Source organism: Schistocerca gregaria, chromosome 2, assembly GCF_023897955.1.
Source record: "Schistocerca gregaria isolate iqSchGreg1 chromosome 2, iqSchGreg1.2, whole genome shotgun sequence".
Lineage (NCBI taxonomy): Eukaryota > Metazoa > Arthropoda > Insecta > Orthoptera > Acrididae > Schistocerca > Schistocerca gregaria.
The window spans coordinates 147,231,279-147,250,950 of record NC_064921.1 but is presented as its reverse complement, the minus strand read 5'-3'; the positions used below and the strand labels follow the sequence as shown (position 1 = coordinate 147,250,950).

The 19,672-nt window shown below is 42.5% G+C and overlaps 1 protein-coding gene across 1 annotated transcript in view; it reads right to left on the bottom strand.

Annotated features, from left to right (window-relative positions):
- The window catches only part of LOC126336564 (uncharacterized), a 119,070-nt gene extending 117,115 nt beyond the window's left edge, over positions 1-1,955 (bottom strand). The window contains exon 1 of the mRNA XM_050000412.1: positions 1,813-1,955. The gene's annotated coding sequence lies outside the window, so the exon portion shown is untranslated. The remainder of the gene's footprint in view (positions 1-1,812) is intronic.
- Between the last annotated feature and the right edge of the window lie 17,717 nt (positions 1,956-19,672).

The window sequence follows — 19,672 nt, the reverse complement described above, 5'->3', positions numbered from 1 at the left end:
AAAAATTGGGTTTACACTAGCAGCGATAACTACTTTACATTTTTCATTTATTCTCAATCACACAAACAGACGTTTCCAAGAAACAACTGCGGTATTATCTGACGCTACTCGTATGTACCCCTAGGCTCAACAAGTCTTGGCATACTCCGATGATTTCCACCGCTGTAGCTCGCAGTTTATTGTGGCGTAAGCAGATAGGATTATGAAAGGGATCCAGAAATCCTTAGATGAAAACTGGTAGTATAAAGAACACTGGTCTCTTCCTTTCTCATTTTTCGATCAGAGTTCGTGCTATTCTCCCTAACGACCCCGTCGTCGACAGAATTATCCTATGATTTTTCGACACGAAATGTGTCTGTGGAAGGTCCAGAGTTGGACATTCGAACTTGACTCTTCGGGCAGACATTCCGGTATTTCATTCCGTAAATCTCCAAGAGTTGATAAGTGCCTTCGAGGATGTTCCATATCTTCCTTGTACGTCAGTCACTGGTTTTGTATCGTTTACTTAACCTTTAGGACAAAGCTGTGCTGTGTGTTACACCTTTCTCTTGCTACATTTCTTACACGTACTGTATTACAGTCCCAAATTCGGAAGTTGAGGATTTCAAACGTTAAACTGTTCGATAGGGGAGAAATATGAGAACTTTGCTTCCAGAAAAGTCAGATGACACTAAATTGATACCATCGGAAGTTCCAGACGTTTTGAGTGCCTTGTCGCATAATGTTACAGTAAGTTGACGTTACTATGGGGGCCCATGACGTCTTCGCTGTCGTATTTCCTTGTCTTTTACGGGCATACATGGATATTTTTTCAAGTTACTTTTCTTATTTTTGATAATTTATTTTGAGTTCGAAATCAAAATTTTCATTTCTTTCCAAAGCTATCGAAATATTTACAAAAACTTGCTAATAAGAGTCATTATACCTTTCATAATTATTAGCAACTACAACGAAACAATGCTCACACTTGATAATAAATCAGTGCGGCAAGCAGATAAGCAGTAGTTTGGACGGGATTGTGGAACATCGTAACTGTGTGAATTTGAAGTAATGTCACGAAACTTATTGCATTTTATTGATTATAAAGAAGTTATTTTGGAACAGTTTTGACATGAGTAACTTAAGGTTTTCAACACTGATTGGTAACGTATCTCTGTGGAAGACGTACTACGTATTTTGATGCAACATTCGACGTAAAATATTCATCGCGGCGTACCGTGTCTGTATGATATACAGAAGCCATTGAACAATATATGTCACAGGTCGTAGCGATTAGGAGTTTACTTAAAAATCTTACGGCATAACCACAAAAGGAAAGACTGCCAAACAGCAAAATATTGACAACGTACAGCAGTCATTTTCAATGTTGGCGTCCCTGATTTCCCGTTGTAAATCAGCTGATTGTATAAAATGTTGCGACAGATGACAAATAATTTCGACGCTGACATTTAAACGAGTTAATACGAAACAAAGCTATACTACACAGTGCAAATGCCTATAAACTGCTAAAACATTGAGGGATTGCTTTAAAATGATGAGATTATTATTTGGAGTAGAAATGATAAACCCGTTTCAAGGTCACATAACAAAAAATAATATTTCTAATTTCGTTCCAAAAAAATAAAAAAGACGAAATAGTCACTGTAAAGAGCACTGCAGTAACTCTTAATGTAATACTGCACATATGAAAAATGAAGTAGAAAACTGTTTTCTTATGTGGCACGTCTGTGGTTAGAACTGTATCGCCTTCTACATTCTACGACTCATGCATCTTGTTTATACAGCTGTTAGTATTGTAGACAATGATACTACCAGGAAAATGAAGATCTCAAGAAGAAATCACGTGTGCTCTCTCCCGCCAATATCCACGCAGTGACAATATTCACGCATCTTCACGCCCACGCCTTGGCAAGGCATGGCGGGCTGTGGAATGCGTAAGATCACGTGACCTCGATTCTTCTCGTTTGCTAGGCGACCGAAGGGTGGCAGCACCGATCGGACGCACTGGGCGCGTCCCGACGTTCGAAACAACGTGCTGCTAAATGGCGCTTTCGAAAATTCAGAAATAAAATTTGCCGTGTTCAAGAAGTCGGCACCAAGAGGTGTAGCTGTTAGCATCTGTGTTCATTAAGAGTGCTCATTGAGAAACATTTACATGTGTCTGCTGCAAATTATTACAGTATGAATGCGTTATTTATTTTATTGCACAGGGAGAATAATAGCTGCAGCAGTTCTTTGTATCCCGTTCTTTTGGCTGTTATTACTTCAACCTTACATTTCTCTTTCTTGGTTAGAGGTACGCTGAGGCCAACATATAACTCATAAACTTCTCACTCAGTCGAGTTACTGTGCTCCTGAAGGATGTAAATTCGCACTACAATAAATAATGAAACTAGCCACAAGTTTTTTGAAATAATTTTATTGTACCGTTACTAGTTTTATGGCCTGAGCCCGTCTGATGATAGGTCAGGGCCGAATCTACTAATGGTACAATAAAATCATTTCAAAAAAACTTGTGGCAGGTTGCAGTATTCCTACAGTGTACTTTACGAAAACAACTGCGGTATTCTCCAACCAAAATGGATAAAATAACTTGAGGAATGTAATAAGATTTTATATAATGAGCAACCTAAGTTCGAGTGCGGTATTAGGAAACTCAAAGCTGAAGTCTCGTTGATAACTAACGGCTGCACATAATCAAAACGAGCATTAGCAATTATATTGGAGGCATTCCATTAATTTGCAAGCAAAAATCTATCTACCAAAATGTCAAAAACTCCTAAGTAACTGTTGTCCTATATAACGCCAGTCAATAAATCAATATCACCCAGTCACAAAGCTGACCTCCAAAGCAGAAGGAAATAGCGAATGGTTAAATGTTAAATTGCGTTGTTCGAAATTCTTTCAATGAAGTAGAACGCCAAAATACTTAAACCTCTGGATCGTCACCCAGGCGCATAATATCATCATTATCAGGATTTCCTTCCAGCGAGCCAAGTGGGAACTTTGTGAAGGATATGCCTCCATTGGTTTATGTCCTGGTATAACTTTTCCCTCCCCACTACATCACATGTTACTCCTTTCTTCTTGAGATCTTCCTTAACCTGATCTGTCTTTCTCTTTCTAGGCCGCCCAATTGGTCTTCATCCTGGTACCTCCATCTCCCAATACTGGCATGGAGTTCGAGTCAGGTGCATTTGCTTCACTTGACCGAACCACTTCAATCTCAAAGCACTCATTCTCTCCTCTGTAGTCAATGTCACCTGCGGGTCTCTCCTTACATAATCATTCCTGACTCTGTCCTCCCAGTTTTTTGTAGAGCTGACCTAAGGAACTTCATTTCACATGCTTCAATTTGACTCTCTTATTTATGACAAAGGCCTCTAGATTATACACCATGACTGGCAGGAGATACATTTTGTACATGGTCTCTTTGAGGGGCTTCCTTGTCCCAGATTAGATTTCTTACTTGGTGGAAGAAGCTAGATCCTTTTTTTATTTTGTTTAAGACCTCTAGTTTGGAACTTCCATCGCGTGATATGATGACACCCAGATAACTGAAGCTTTTCACACATTCAGCCTTCTCCCCCTCCAGTCTGATGTGACAAGGTGAGGGTGTCCTGCTTATCTCCATTGTGTAGCGGCCCTTTTTCCTATCCCGACTTCCGCACCTTGCATGAAAGTAGGAATGTTAATTTATCTATACATTGACTGCTATTGAGGGGTTTTGTTTTATCCCGGCAGTGAGTCACTACACATATTGTCTTCCCAGTTCTGAAATAAAAAAACATAAGTAAATTAATACTAGTGTTTTCAATAGAGTCTCGTTCACTTGTTACAGTCACGTAACCAAATTATTTATGAACATAAATCGAAGTAAAGTTCAAGACGAATAGTCAGTTTCAAATTAACACGTTCAGTCATAAGAGTCGAGGCGCATGAAAGGAAAGCATTGGTTGGGAAAGGAGTGAGTCAGGGTTGTAGCCTCTCCCCGATGTTATTCAATCTAAGCAGTAAAGGAAACAAAAGAAAAATTCGGAGTAGGTATTAAAATCCATGGAGAAGAAGTAAAAACTTTGAGGTTCGCCGATGACATTGTAATTCTGTCAGAGACAGCAAAGGACTTGGAAGAGCAGTTGAACGGAATGGACAGTGTCTTGAAAGGAGGGTATAAGATGAACATCAACAAAAGCAAAACGAGGATAATGGAATGTAGTCGAATTAAGTCGGGTGATGCTGAGGGAATTAGATTAGGGAATGAGACACTTAAAGTAGTAAAGGAGTTTTGCTATTTAGGAAGTAAAATAACTGATGATGGTCAAGTAGAGAGGATATAAAATGTAGACTGGCAATGGCAAGGAAAGCGTTTCTGAAGAAGAGAAATTTGTTAACATCGAATATAGATTTAAGTGTCAGGAAGTCGTTTCTGGAAGTATTTGTATGGAGTGTAGCCATGTATGGAAGTGAAACATGGACGATAGCTAGTTTGGACGAGAAGAGAATAGAAGCTTTCGAAATGTGGTGCTACAGAAGAATGCTGAAGATAAGGTGGATAGATCACGTAACTAATGAGGAGGTATTGAATAGGATTGGGGAGAAGAGAAGTTTGTGGCACAACTTGACTAGAAGAAGGGATCGCTTGTTTTGAGGCATCAAGGGATCACAAATTTAGTATTGGAGGGCAGCGTGGAGGGTAAAAATCGTAGAGGGAGACCAAGAGATGTATACACTAAGCAGATTCAGAAGGACGTAGGTTGCAGTAGTTACTGGGAGATGAAGAAGCTTGCACAGGATAGAGTAGCATGGAGAGCTGCATCAAACCAGTCTCAGGACTGAAGACAACAACAACAACAACAACACACGATCGCATTCAAAGGGGTTCTTTGAATAAGTATCTCATCTGGAATCCCGTCAATATCAGAAATACTAAACAATGTTCTGTCACTTTCGATAAAAATATTGTTTCCGTTTAATATCCATAAACTGTCACGAACTATGATTACCAGTCGCGTGAAGTAAAGCTTTCCCACTATCGCAATACAAAGTCCGAATCTGTCCAAACATCGTTAATTCCGTAAAATATTTAAATCTTCGCACGAAGTGACGTTAAGGTCAGAGAGATTATTGATCACCTCCCCGTTCCTCTACTATGACAAATGTTCTAATTCTGATCTGAAATTAATGCTTCCCAAAAAACAATCTCGTCGCGATTTATTCTTGCGCCCTGGTTTAATAAAGCTCCTATTGTTGCTTCCTAAAGCTGAACAGACTAGAGGAGACAGACTGGAGTATCATAATTGCATTGTACGTCTATTTATAATTTAATAAACGCTATCTTTGGTATTCAAGACGTACGTTCTGTGACTACAATATTGATTTTCTCATATATAAGAATAACTAATAATTTAACCATTTCTATCGTTTTCCCTCCCTCCCATGCTTCCAAAATTTATGATTATAATTCTTTTCTTTTTCTATTATTTTTCTAATATAGATTTCCCTCTTATTTCTATTTCGTAAATTACTACTTGTGGAGGGGCTTGGGACATTTTCTGAATTTATATTTCCCGGGCATTGGAGCTAATTTGGGAGCTATTTTGGTTAATTAACACCGAGAGGCGTTGTAGTTGTTACAATTGCCACTGTCTTGTTCCTACTCACATGTAAATTTTGTGTTCCAGTAATCTAGTGTCCTCTGAACCTCCATTTCCCTCTCTCCCCAAATGGCGATGTCATGAGCAAAAACAAAAGCATTGAGATCTTCATTTTCTTCTTCCTTGATTTCTGCCATGATTGTGTCCATAAGTGTAATGAAGAGTAAAGGGGAGAGCAAACTGCCTTGTTGAACACCTCTTTTTGTCTTCAACTATTTTGATCTTCCACCGCCTACTTGTACACTGCTCTCACAACCATCTTACAGCATCTGGACTTTTTTAATTAATGAGTCAGGAACATTATGTTTTTTTTTCCAAGCATTATCATATTTTATCCCTTGGTACAGTGTCATATCCTTTTTCCAAATCCACGAATACTACTATCAAGTCCTTTCCTTTTCCCCAATAATTCTCCATTAACTGACGGAGGGAGAAAATAAGACCTATTGTTTCCGTATTACTTCTGAAACCATGCTGTTGTTCCTCTAATTGGTGTTCTAGAATTTTTCACAATATTTTTTCTATGACCTTTTCCATTATCTTAAGGCATTGTGATAACACTGTGATTCCTCGGTAGTTGGTGCATTTCTTTCTACTACCTTTCTTGAGCAATGGTATTATAATTCCTTTTTTCCATTCATCGGGCACTTTGTTTTCTTTCCACATCACCCCCAGCATCCGGTGTAACCATTGTATTCCATGGATTCCTGCGGTTTTAATCATATCTCCTGTCAGCTCATCTACTCCAGCTCCCTTCCCACATTTCATCTGTTTCAGGGAATTCTAACCAAGAGATTGGATCCTGCTCTTCCTCTAATTAAATGACTTCAGTGTCACTTTCTTGTGCACCTTCCCCATTCAGTAAGATTTGAAAATAATTGTTCATCTCTTCTCTGATACCTTCCATGTCCCTGATAATATCCCCATCGTCTTTTTCAATCGCTTTTATCTCTATCAGATCTTTTACTTTTCAATAACGCATATAGCAGTTTTTGGTTTCCTTTGCTATCCTGCTCTAGTTTCTGGGTGAATATTTCCCAACTCTTCTCCTTTTCTTGTTTAACACTTCTCTTTGCCTGGAGTTTCTTTTGTCGGTAGTCCTTCTCCAGTGTTGTCACCTTGTGTTCATCTTTTGGCACCAGCCCCTGGCTCTGATTTCTGTTTTCAAACTCCATGTTTTTCTTTGCCATATTACGTTTTTTAATTGCATGTTTTTCTCTATCGTTCCACCAACTGGTTTCTTTGTCTTTCATTTTACCCTTAGTTTTGGAACATATCTGCACAGCACTGTTAACTATTGATGTTTTATATAGGTTCCACTCTCCCTCTACATTACCCCTTTCAGTTTGTGGCAATTTTTGTGCTACTAGATTCTGTAAACTTGTCTTATTTTCTTCTTCTTTCATCTTCCACTCCTTAATTTTTGGCTCTCTTTGTACAGTATTCAAACTTTTCATCTTATAATTTAGATCAGCTACTAGTAACCTGTGGTGGCTACCCAAGTGCTCACTTGGTATGACTTTAATTTCCCTTCCTTTCCTCCAGTTCAGTTGTCCGTTAATGTATAGTCTATAACTGCCTTAGATTTGCCACTCCAGCCATATTTAGTAATCTTATGGCTGTCTCGTTTCTTCAAGAATGTGTTCTTCACTAAAAGATGATTCATTATGCACAGATTTAGAATTTCTTCTCCCTCAGCATTTCATCTTCCGTATCCAAAAGGACCCGTCACCTCCTCATATCTATTTCCGTCAGTGCGGATCTGAGCATTCAGATCCCCAATTATCATAATGTTATCTTCTCTTATTTGGTCTTCTAGTTCTTCAAGGAATTTCGTTTTTTGTTCCTCACTGCTCCCTTGCTGAGGTGCATACACTTGGAGCACAGTAAAACTATTCCTTTTCCAAGTTCACTCTTGCTCTAATTATCTTTTCACTTACAAAGCTCACATCTGTAGCAGGATCAATGTCTTTGTGAAACACAAACCCCACTCCATTTCTTGCCTCTTTATTGTGACCCTGCCAGTGTAATTTGTACCCATCTCTCAGCAATTTAGAGTTTTTTCCCTTCCATTTGGTCTCACTCAATGCAAGAATATGAATCTTTCTCCTCTCCATCATGTCTACAATCTCTCCAGTCTTTCCTGTCGAGGTTATTACATTTAATGTTCCTACTCTCAACTTGTTTTTGTCTTTTTGTTGGGTTCTAGTTTTCTGTTCTTGTTTAGTGTATGTTCTTGCGTTCCTTACTTTTTCTTCAGGCTGTGAAGAGCTGTCATTCGTTCCATGGAACAAGAAGTGCTGCCTACATTAAGTACACTCCTGGAAATTGAAATAAGAACACCGTGAATTCATTGTCCCAGGAAGGGGAAACTTTATTGACACATTCCTGGGGTCAGATACATCACATGATCACACTGACAGAACCACAGGCACATAGACACAGGCAACAGAGCATGCACAATGTCGGCACTAGTACAGTGTATATCCACCTTTCGCAGCAATGCAGGCTGCTATTCTCCCACGGAGACGATCTTAGAGATGCTGGATGTAGTCCTGTGGAACGGCTTGCCATGCCATTTCCACCTGGCGCCTCAGTTGGACCAGCGTTCGTGCTGGACGTGCAGACCGCGTGAGACGACGCTTCATCCAGTCCCAAACATGCTCAATGGGGGACAGATCCGGAGATTTTGCTGGCCAGGGTAGTTGACTTACACCTTTTAGAGCACGTTGGGTGGCACGGGATACATGCGGACGTGCATTGTCCTGTTGGAACAGCAAGTTCCCTTGCCGGTCTAGGAATTGTAGAACGATGGGTTCGATGACGGTTTGGATGTACCGTGCACTATTCAGTGTCCCCTCGACGATCACCAGAGGTGTACGGCCAGTGTAGGAGATCGCTCCCCGCACCATGATGCCGGGTGTTGGCCCTGTGTGCCTCGGTCGTATGTACGACCATCATTGGCACCAAGGCAGAAGCGACTCTCATCGCTGAAGACGACACGTCTCCATTCGTCCCACCATTCACGCCTGTCGCGACACCACTGGAGGCGGGCTGCACGATGTTGGGGCGTGAGCGGAAGACGGCCTAACGGTGTGCGGGACCGTAGCCCAGCTTCATGGAGACGGTTGCGATTGGTCCTCGCCGATATCCCAGGAGCAACAGTGTCCCTAATTTGTTGGGAAGTGGCGGTGCGGTCCCGTACGGCACTGCGTAGGATCCTACGGTCTTGGCGTGCATCCGTGCGTCGCTGCGGTCCGGTCCCAGGTCGACGGGCACGTGCACCTTTCTCCGACCACTGGCGACAACATCGATGTACTGTGGAGACCTCACGCCCCACGTGTTGAGCAATTCGGCGGTACATCCACCCGGCCTCCCGCATGCCCACTATACGCCCTCGCTCAAAGTCCGTCAACTGCACATACGGTTCACGTCCTCGCTGTCGCGGCATGCTACCAGTGTTAAAGACTGCGATGGAGCTCCGTATGCCACGGCAAACTGGCTGACACTGACGGCGGCGGTGCACAAATGCTGCGCAGCTAGCGCCATTCGACGGCCAACACCGCGGTTCCTGGTGTGTCCGCTGTGCCGTGCGTGTGATCATTGCTTGTACAGCCTTCTCGCACTGTCCGGAGCAAGTATGGTGGGTCTGACACACCGGTGTCAATGTGTTCTTTTTTCCATTTCCAGGAGTGTATTTTTAATCCGAGGTTCGTTCTTTGATTGATAGTAATGTCAAATTTTTCTCATCTGCTGGTCTGCTAAGCCTAATGCATCTGAGTATTTTCTTTCAGGGTTTACTCCCTCAGCCTATGAAGATCTCTCTTCACCACAAAGGCAGTGGTTCCACTCCTCATTTGCTCTTAGGAGGGAAAGGGTGCCTCCTCCACCAGCTGCGCCGTACCAAAGATGTTCTTCTCTGCCTTAGCTGCCGTTAAGGACACCGCCATATCCCTGGTAAGGGTTTGATAATGGTAAGGGAAAGGGTGAGGTTTAGGATAGGATAGGATAGGAGAGGAGAGAGGCTAAAGATAGGTCGTTGTGGAACACACTTCGTCTGGCTCCTCCCCTTTGGCCTGTCCAGCATGGGTGACCCTGCTGGTAGCTATGCTACCACCGGCATAGCCCTCCGTATCCAGAGCACACAAAGGTCCTTGCCCGCATGGATAGTGCTACGTTAAGGTGGTGTCCCCGCAGGAGGTGCATAGAAAAACATATATTTTTAGAATTCAAAAACGTGTTTCAGTAGAAGGAAGGTTTCTCAACATGATGGTCTGCTCTTACGTACTATGTGAACTATGAGAAAAAAAAGTCAGCAGGGTAGATCCGCGAAGCAGAGTGCGTCCGATTTGGTAGCAGGAAGTGACATGTCTAAACGCTGCAGACTGTTTCTTTTTAAGAAGGATCGGAGGATAGTTACACAGATATACACATCTATGGTACTGTCATCAATATGTTGCACAACTGTGTGTTATATGTTATGTGGGGACTTTTTGGGATCGAAAAACTTTCTGATATATTTTACGAAGGTGATACCCCACAGACTAGGTTGCCAGGTGTTTTTTTCTTACCGAACTGTTCGGTATTTCAGCAAGGCTTTCGGTGTTCAGTACCGAAGTATTTATATTACTAATTTATTTATTGATTTGCAAAATCGACAAAATGATAATGGTGGTTCCATGCCTATGTGGAACATGAATCATTTATGGTCTGACGCAGTAAAGAAACAGTGTTCATATAGTAAAAGCAGAATTATACATTCATTTTAATTGGAAGTTTGCGTCATGCAATGACTTTTACCAGAAAGTTATAGGTAACGATAATATGCTGAAGTATGTAACAAGCAATAATAAATAAGTTTTTGATGTTTACCATTTGTTTTATTGTATTGATCTCAGCTCAGCAAATCCTTTCGCCAGGCAATGTTCGATAATTTTGTCAATTTAATTTGACACAGTTCGTCATGATGCATGGCCAAGAACTACTGATATAAATTTCTTTATTAGACTGCCAGTTTCGGTCTACAGACTACCATCAGGTATCATAAAATGTTTACGACAGTTTATGAGTCGATATAAAATAATATCAGACCCATGATTCGTCGCTGCTATTGCTATCCAATGGCAGTGACGAATAACTGAAGTTATCTTATTTGGGGCCAATATTGTTATATTGCCTAGTAGACTGTGTAAGTTAACAAACATTGCGCTCTCATTTAAATATATGGCTGAAAGAGTCAGCCTACAGGAATTGTGAAACGAACCCTATCGTCCAGGACCGCGTGCCTCAAAGGGCGCAGATTCTCCACGAGATGGGGAAACTCACAGACGTCTATGGTCAATTGAGACCTGAGCACTGTAGCGAGCGAGTGAGACAGACGAGAACCTTCGTCATAGGGAAACCCAACACATAGCTTTTGTGGCCAAGGAGACGTAGTAGTGTTAAATATGGCGAACCTAAGATCGGCCATAAAGGGAAACATTTATGAAAAGTATTTAATTCTGTAGTAATGCAGGGAATCAAGCCACAGTAATTTTAATCTGCCGTCCTCCATAAATTTTCATGGTGATCCCAACAAAACAATCGATATTTCATATAGAAGAGCATCATTAAAATGACAAATGTTGCATATATCAACTCTGTAACTTTATTTCTTTAAAAGATATAGTAAACTTAAATTATCAGTATGTTCTGTTAAGCATCAGATTATAATTCCATCCACACAAAACACATTGAACGATGACAGCATGACACCTTATTGATCCATTAGGTAACAGAATATTTGTTGTAAAGTTTAGTGCGTAATAGTTAGTTTTGTTCTTTATTTGTTTATCAGAAGGCACATTGGTGCTAGCCTACTAGTCGTGACATTCAAAGTTAAGAAGGAAAGTGTATTGGTTTTATGTAAAAGAATTTAATGTTTATTATGTAATGGATATTATTGTTACTTTATTTAGAACGTGAAAGTGGTCAAGCTTTGGTTATTTAAACATATTAAAATGTAAAGTAATGTAAAATAAGCTGTAGCCAATCAGATGGACGGCTTCAGGAAAGGGAACTGCGCTAGTCAGTTGAGCGAAGATGTTCGGCGCGCCGGAAACGTGGTCGGAGACGGGCAGAGGGCAATTCTGGTCTAGACACCAAAGAGGACAGTTCGGCTGGAGACACCAAAGGGTACAGTGCTGGTGGAGTCACGAAAGCGGACGGTCGGTCTTTAGGCAGCTAGGAAGTGAAACGACTTAGAAAATTTCACATTGTGTGGTATCGCGGGACTTAGTCTCTGAGCGGTGAGCAGCCACGCGCCTGATGTGAACTCTAACTTTTCGCATAGTTAACGAGATGGAGTAGTGTACTTGTAATTCGCGATGGGATTGTGAATGATGTAATTCTATGAAATAGATATGCACTCGTGTGTAACAGTAAATCTAAATACGACCATTTTCGCTATTAGTTTGCTTTCTGAATAAACATTATTCTCACTAAACCACAACTGTGTGTCCTACATCATTTATGGGTCGTTCATTTAGTTCCAGATATTATTATTACTATTATTATATGTTATGTTAACTTTGTATTTCGTAAACTTGCCATCAGCCAGACAATTTAACCAAAGGCTCACAAGTGTCTAATTTAGGGCGTGTAATGCGACACGTGTGGTTCAACCCCTAGACGAGTTTGAGCCAAGAAATTTCGACAAAGAGGAACCGCATGTGAGCCCGAATATCTTTGTGATGTTAGCTCGCAACTGTTGAATATAATTTACAACAACTGATGATTGGCAACTGCTTGCGCTTGTATACTTAATAAACGAAATTTTTATCGACAGTTCTTGGCTGTAAATCATGGCATTTTTCAATTCTTTGCTAACCAGATCATTTTTCACTTTCATGAGATCGAAAAGCCCGATTTGATGCCTTATTTCCAAACTACAGTACCGCTGTGCCGGCTGTAGTAACCAAATTATGTGCCTACACGATCTCAGATCAGCTATGTCATTTGACTGAAGGCTTCTTGACAAACGCAAGTCAGTGCAACCATTGCGAATTTGTTTAGTTGGAGCGAAATGCTACACAAAAATAGTAGTAATTATCTTCGTTGTAGAATTCAACACGAGAGGCGTTCAACACGACGAAAAGGCGAATTTTTACAGTTTTGAGGGCGTACATTGGAAGTCAAGGGTGGAAATATATTACTTCCGTCCCAGCACAGCCAGCGCGTGTTTCGTGCATGGAATGGGAAGACGAATGAAGGACGATAGGGGGATGGAGGACTGAATTGATACCGTAAACTATCCACCCTCTGTCACAAACCACGGTCTGGCGAATGGTGTACGAAATATGAGTTGTGATGAAATTCTCCAACAAATTAAATGAACTTACGATTGTGTATATTAAAAAGAAGTGAGGCATACAGAAAGAGTCGTCAGGTGCATTTTCTCTGGTGTTTCGGCAGATATTTGCAATTTCGATTATGCAGCATGGAAGTGGATTCAGCTCAACCAAATAGTGCTCATGACGTCTTTCATGTGACGCTCGCTGTTGACGGTAAGCATAGGTTTGTTTCCCACAAACAAAATGGTTTTTAAAGCGGAATTTAACAGCGTGGCAATTATTGAACTATATTTAAAAAGCAAATTAGTTACAAAGCTCTGCGTGCACACACTTTATTCAACATGTAAACGTCACCACACATATTCGGATTTAGGTTATGACACATTCGATATTCCTGCCATTATTGGCGAAGATGTGGCGCAGACGAATAGCGAAATTCTGCATGACCCGCTGAAGTGTCGGAACATCGATGCCGTCAATGACCGCCTGTTTTTCAGGAATGGTTTTGAGTTTACTGCTGTACACTTGTCATTAATATAGCCCCACAAAAAGGAGTCGCATGTGTTTAGATCCGGAGTATATTGCTGCCAATCCAGGCCTATGTCAGTGGCATCTGGAGATCCCAGAGGCAGAATTCGGTCCCCAAAGTGCTCCTCCAGGACACCAAACAGTCTCCTGCTTCGATGGGGTGGAGCTCCATCTTGCATGAACCACATCTTGTCGAAATCAGGGTCACTTTGGATAATGAGGATGAAATCATTTTCCAAAACCTTCATATACTGTTTGGTAATCACTGTGCCATTAAGGAATGTTGTTGTTGTTGTTGTGGTCTTCAGTCCTGAGACTGGTTTGTTGCAGCTCTCCATGCTACTCTATCCTGTGCAAGCTTCTTCATCTCCCAGTACCTACTGCAACCTACATCCTTCTGAATCTGCTTAGTGTATTCATCTATTGGTCTCCCTCAACGATTTTTACCGTCCACGCTGCCCTCCAATACTAAATTGGTAATCCGTTGATGCCTCAGAACATGTCCTACCAACCGATCCCTTCTTATGGTCAAGTTGTGACAGAAACTTCTCTTCTCCCCAATCCCACTCAATACTTCCTCATTAGTTATGTGATCTACCCATCTAATCTTCAGCATTCTTCTGTATCACCACATTTCGAAAGCTTCTATTCTCTTCTTGTCCAAACTACACTCCTGGAAATGGAAAAAAGAACACATCGCCACCGGTGTGTCAGACCCACCATATTTGCTCCGGACACTGCGAGAGGGCTGTTCAAGCAATGATCACACGCACGGCACAGCGGACACACCAGGAACCGCGGTGTTGGCCGTCGAATGGCGCTAGCTGCGCAGCATTTGTGCACCGCCGCCGTCAGTGTCAGCCAGTTTGCCGTGGCATACGGAGCTCCATCGCAGTCTTTAACACGTACATCGATGTTGTCGCCAGTGGTCGGCGGAAGGTGCACGTGCCCGTCGACCTGGGTCCGGGCCGCAGCGACGCACAGATGCACGCCAAGACCGTAGGATCCTACGCAGTGCCATAGGGGACCGCACCGCCACTTCCCAGCAAATTAGGGACACTGTTGCTCCTGGGGTATCGGCGAGGACCATTCGCAACCGTCTCCATGAAGCTGGGCCACGGTCCCGCACACCGTTAGGCCGTCTTCCGCTCACGCCCCAACATCGTGCAGCCCGCCTCCAGTGGTGTCGCGACGGGCGTGAATGGAGGGACGAATGGAGACGTGTCGTCTTCAGCGATGAGAGTCGCTTCTGCCTTGGTGCCAATGATGGTCGTATGCGTGTTTGGCGCCGTGCAGGTGAGCGCCACAATCAGGACTGCATACGACCGAGGCACACAGTGCCAACACCCGACATCATGGTGTGGGGAGCGATCTCCTACACTGGCCGTACTCCTCTGGTGATCGTCGAGGGGACACTGAATAGTGCACGGTACATCCAAACCGTCATCGAACCCATCGTTCTACCATTCCTAGACCGGCAAGGGAACTTGCTGTTCCAACAGGACAATGCACATCCGCATGTATCCCGTGCCACCCAACGTGCTCTAGAAGGTGTTAAGTCAACTACCCTGGCCAGCAAGATCTCCGGATCTGTCCCCCATTGAGCACGCGGTCTGCACTTCCAGCACGAACGCTGGTCCAACTGAGGCGCCAGGTGGAAATGGCATGGCAAGCCGTTCCACAGGACTACATCCAGCATCTCTACGATCGTCTCCATGGGAGAATAGCAGCCTGCATTGGTGCGAAAGGTGGATATACACTGTACTAGTGCCGACATTGTGCATGCTCTGTTGCCTGTGTCTATGTGCCTGTGGTTCTGTCAGTGTGATCATGTGATGTATCTGACCCCAGGAATGTGTCAATAAAGTTTCCCCTTCCTGGGACAATGAATTCACGGTGTTCTTATTTCAATTTCCAGGTGTGTATTTATCGTCCATGTTTCACTTCCATACATGGCTACACTCCATACAAATACTTTCAGAAATGTCTTCCTGACGCTTAAATCTATACTCGATGTTAACAAATTCTTCTTCTTCAGAAACGTTTTCCTTGCCATTGCCAATCTACATTTTATATCCTCTTTGCTTCGACCATCATCAGTTACTTTACTCCCCAAATAGCAAAATTCCTTTACTACTTTCAGTGTCTCATTTCCTAATCTAATTCCCTCAGAATCATCCGATTTAATTTGACTACATTCCATTATCCTCATTTTGCTTTTGTTGTTGTTGATCTTATATCCTCCTTTCAAGACACTGTCCATTCTGTTCAACTGCTCTTCCACATCCTTTGCTGTCTCTGACAGAATTACAATGTCATCGGCGAACCTCAACGTTTTTATTTCTTCTCCATGAATTTTAATAGCTACTCCAAATTTTTCTTTTGTTTCCTTTACTGCTTGCTCAATATACAGATTGAATAACATCGGGGAGAGGCTGCAACCCTGTCTCTCTCCCTTCCCAACCACTGCTTCCCTTTCGTGTCCCTCGACTCTTATAAACTGCCATCTGGTTTCTGTACAAATTGTAAATAGCCTTTCGCTCCCTGTATTTTACCACTGCCACCTTTAGAATTTGAAAGAGAGTATCCCAGTCAACATTGTCAAAAGCTTTCTCTAAGTCTACAAATGCTGGAAACATAGGTTTGCCTTTCCTTAACCTTTCTTCTAAGATAAGTCGTAAGGTCAGTATTGCCTCACGTGTTCCAGTGTTTCTACGGAATCCAAACTGATCCTCCCCTAGGTCGGCTTCTACTTGTTTTTCCATTCGTCTGTAAAGAATTCGTGTTAGTATTTTGCAGCTGTGGCTTATTAAACTGATTGTTCGGCAATTTTCACATCTGTCAACACCTGCTTTCTTTGGGATTAGAATTATTATATTCTTCTTGAAGTCTGAGGGTATTTCGTCTGTTTCATACATCTTGCTCTCCAAATGGTAGAGTTTTGTCAAGACTGGCTCTCCCAAGGCCGTCAGTAGTTCCAATGGAATGTTGTCTACTCCGGGGGCCTTGTTTCTACTCAGGTCTTTCAGTGCTCTGTCAAACTCTTCACGCAGGACCATATCTCCCATTTCATCTTCATCTACATCCTCTGCCATTTCCATAATATTGTCCTCAAGTACATCGCCCTTGTATAGAATCTCTATATACTCCTTCCACCTTTCTGCTTTCCCTTCTTTGCTTAGAACTGTGTTTCCATCTGAGCTCTTGATGTTCATACAAGTGGTTCTCTTATCTCCAAAGGTCTCTTTAATTTTCCTGTAGGCAGTATCTATCTTACCCCTAGTGAGGTAATCCTTTATATCCTTACATTTGTTGTCTAGCCATCCCTTCTTAGCCATTTTGCACTTCCTGTTGATCTCATTATTGTACCGATTATCCCTTGAGTGGACATTGCACACCACACAGTCACCTGTTGAGGGTGAAGAGACTTATCGATAGGGAAATGCAGGTTCTCTGTCCCACAAGTTTGCTTATTGATGAACCCATCGAAATGAAAGTAGGCTTTGTCGCCAAACCCTACCATACCGTGCATACCTATTCCCATCATGTCCCGCAGCCAACTGTGCTGTTTGAACGTCCTGACGCAAAACCGTTTAGAAGTTATGACGATTTTATTTAATGTAACTTAATAATTGCCAACGCCGTAAGTGCGCAGTCGACACCACAGTCCGATCTTAGTCTAACGCGATATTCGTTTTGTCGCTATAGGTATTAACAGGGACAGTAAAACATGAGGAATAACCAGTACTGCAGCAGCGGCAGCAGCACCCTGGCCTTCACTTGCTGCTACCGCCATGCAGCAGCGCTGCCCAGTTGCTGCTGGAGTACAAGCTATTCTTCGTATTTTACAATCCCTACTCATATATACCGCCAAACTCAATATCGCACTAGACAAATTTGGGACCGGTCTATCGAGCAGGCACGTAAAATTCTGCTTAAAAATATCTTGTTTGTAATAGAAAACAAAGCAACGTTTTCCGTCGACACTAGGAATCGCATGAAAGACGTAATGAACGATATTTGTTTGGGCTGATTGTAGCTTCGCATTACGAAAACGAAATTCCTGATATTTGTTGATACACCAGAGAAATACGCCTGACTACTCTTAGGACAGACAAACAGTCTAAAGATATATATACTGCCTGACAAAACGATGTGAAGCATCCAGAAGACATGGTCGCATTTCAGTATAACTTCATACATTTACACATCATCTGTGGGCATGCAAATGTCTCAGTCGCAGTACTCCGTGGCAGGTGGTACAACAACCATAGTGTATGTGTGTTGTTAGCAGGATGTATAAGGAACGTGAACAGCATCAGATGGCGAGTGATCACTGTGAAGAACATGAAGATGTCGCGAACTCGTGTGAGGCAGCGTTATCAGCATGTGACAGTTTGAGAGGAGCCTCAGTATGGGTCTCCATTTCGCTGGCTGGTCTAATCATAGAATATCGAGATTTGTGGGGCAGTCTGAGGTGACGGTGGGGCACTATCTGACTGCAGGCCTGTGCGCAGGCACATTTGTCTCCTAGATCCCAGTACACCACGTCTGGCTGCCACAAGGGAGAGTCGCCGTATCGTGCAGCAAGCACAGTGTCAATCTGTCACATCTGCGCTTGCCATCCGAGAACAGGTAGTGGACTGCTTGCCACATTCTGTGCCATCCCATACCATTGATTGGAGATCAAGAGCAGCTGGACTATGAAATTATTGTCTCATGCATAGGTACCATTAACACTACAACACCATTGACTGTGGTGTTGTGATAGAGAAGCACGGACTGGTAATGAATACCATCGCACTGTGTGCATTAGGGGGTTGCGCATGTGCACTACCACACATGACCATCGTCAGGGACTAGGGAAACTACGCTCGGAGAGGCCTCATTTTTCCAATGTTTTGAGTTGCACAGCGGTGTTATTCCTGGCGTAATGATGTGGGTATTCATTAGGTATTACTTTTATATACGGATGCTGGTGATTGATGGAACTCCGACGGCATAACAGTACATCACAGACGTCTTGTGATCTCATGTGTTACCTCTCATCTTATTATCTTGCCACTTTTCAACAGAACAATGCTCGTCCACACACACAGCATGTTTCTCTACGAACTGTCTGTCTGATATTAATGTACTTCTGTGGCCAGCAAAATCCCCATATCTGTCCGCAATAGATCATCTGTTGACCAGCTGGGATGTCAACTCTGTCCTAATGCTAGCACCAGTTACAACAGTTGTGGACCAGATTGGTTCAAAAGAGAGTAAAACGGCTTTATTACACCATTCGATACCAAATTAGGGAGGAGGTGAAGCATCATACTGGTAAGTGGGGTCATAAACCTCATTCTTTGTAAATATAACGCTAGTTTGTACCAATTTAACTTTTTGGTCGATTCTTAATCAAAGGTATTTTAGTGTTTTAGTTAGCTGAAAGGGACCATCGTGGACTGTGCAACAGAAGTCTCTGGGACGCAAAGATTGTATTTTATGTTCTGTAATCAACGCCTGTGTTTTAGTAGCATTGGACGTGGAGGGGACATTGGGAAGAATGAAGGACTCAATGGACAGCAGAGAAAGTGAAGTCTTCAGTATATTGAAATAAGTTCGCAGAAGCGCACAATTCAGGACAGTTAGTTATACTCGTATATAGCAGATGAAGGTGAGGTAGGTCAGAATACTATATGTACTCGCATCCTTCTTCGAAGTACTGTGGTGACGTGAACGCTTGTATAGCTCGTGCAGGATACGCTGACTGATGCGCAGTGACCGTTTTTTTCCCAACCCGCTGGGCGAGTTCATTCGTTTGTTTGGAAGGGGAGGCCGATAAGTGATTCCCACCTTTCGGCCGGTCGGCGATGACAGAAACGAGGCACGCACCCTGAAATCTTTCTGAAACGATTTTACAGAAACTACTCGGTAAAAAATTTATAGGTAAGGTCCATGATGGTGTGTCCACCATTTCGTTAATGGTCCTAGATATTGTGATATTTACGTGAAAGTAAGACACTGCGTGAAATTCGGAACAGTGTGCAACGAAAGATAGAAGTCGCTATGATTTTGCGTTTGGTGCATATTATACAACATCTTGTTGAATATGAAATTTAGCTAACATATTGAATTTTTCTTTAGAGTGGGGTAGAGGTATGTATTTGTCAC